We start from the raw sequence: 1,580 nt of genomic DNA, 5'->3' as shown, positions 1-1,580 counted from the left end.
TGAAATTCTTGTTGATCTTCCAGCGCTTTAAAAAGGTAATCTCCTGGGAGGATCAGGATCGCAACCACTAGTGCATACCTTAAGAGTATCAATTAATCAGAGCAATCTTCATAGCACTCAGCTAAGATTCAAGATTCCTGGAGGAAGAAGTGCTTCCGGAAGACATCAGTTACCTGAGGAGGTCAGGAAGAGGAGCTAGTCTGAGGGAGAATTGCCCAGATGACAAAGACAAGTCTCACTTTTTCCAGGCATGACAGACTTGTCCTCACCTTTCACTCCCTGCCCTGCTAAAAGGCTCCTTGGAAAGAATGCCCCAGAAGCAGCCCTTTAGATGCAGTTCGCAGCCTTGTGATGCTCCTGGAAAGTCACTCAAATGGTCTTGCAGACAATTCAAATGACATGGATGTGGTTCCTCAGTATAATCCTCCGCCCTGTGCTCCAAATGATGCTGGACAGTTAAATCAGAGGTGCCCACTTATGGGGGAGGGATTGCAGTGTCCTATAAGCATCATCATTACTATTCTAGAACACTTCCCTATAATTCATGAATTCAGCCTTTGGCATTCATTCATTCGATGAGGTTTTATCAGTTATTTTTTCTATGCATTGTGTTAGGACAGGAGACAATAAAAAACAAACAAACAAACAAACAAAAAACCGTGCCCCTGTCTCAAAAGAGTTTATGTGTCAGCAGTGGGTTGGGGGACAGGGTGCATGTGTAAAGTCATAACTACTGATGACATGGGACAATTCTCTGAACACATACAGGAATATAGAGGTGCTGTGGGCACCCTTCCCATGGCTCTAGGGGCCAAGGACATCTTCTCAGAGCAGCCAACTTTGAGCAGAGTTTTGGAGGAATGGTAATTTACCATGCAGATGAGAAAGGATACTATTCTCAGGAGGCAACATGCCGCTTACTCTTCAGGACATGGAGCACGGACTTGCTGAACTTTACTCCTTCCTTCATTATAAACTAGATTTTTGCCTGGTGCAGTGGCTTGTGCCTGTAATCCCAGCACTTTGGGAGGCTGAGTTGAGCCTGGATAACGTAGCAAGACCCTATCTCTACAAAAAAATAAAAAAATTAGCTGGGTATGGTGGCACACACCTGTAGTTCTAGCTACTCAGGAGGCTGAGGTGGGAGGATCGCTTGAGCCCAGGAGTTTGAGGTTGCAGTAAGCCATGATTATGCCATTGCACGCCAGCGTGGGTGATAGAATGAAACCTTGTCTCTAGAAAAAAAGAAAAGCAACAACAACTAGATTTTTGAAGGAAGTGGAGAGTGAGTTGTTCAGTCCCGAGTATATGAAGGAGAATAGGGAGAAGTTAGGTTGGAGTTAGACCTTTTACCCGTTGGCTAATCCACCATCTCTCTCCTATCAATTCTACTCTCTAAATGCAATGGCTGGCTGGGCACAGTGGCTCATGCCTGTAATCCCAGTACTTTGGGAGGTCGAGGCAGGCAGATCACCTGAGGTCAGGAGTTTGAGACCAGCCTGGCCAACATGGTGAAACCCCATCTCTACTAAAAATACAAAAATTAGCCGGGCATGGGGGTGCATGCCTGTAATCTTAGT

This window comes from Macaca nemestrina, chromosome 13 (genome assembly GCF_043159975.1).
Source record: "Macaca nemestrina isolate mMacNem1 chromosome 13, mMacNem.hap1, whole genome shotgun sequence".
NCBI lineage: Eukaryota > Metazoa > Chordata > Mammalia > Primates > Cercopithecidae > Macaca > Macaca nemestrina.
Note: the sequence above shows the minus strand (reverse complement) of the source record.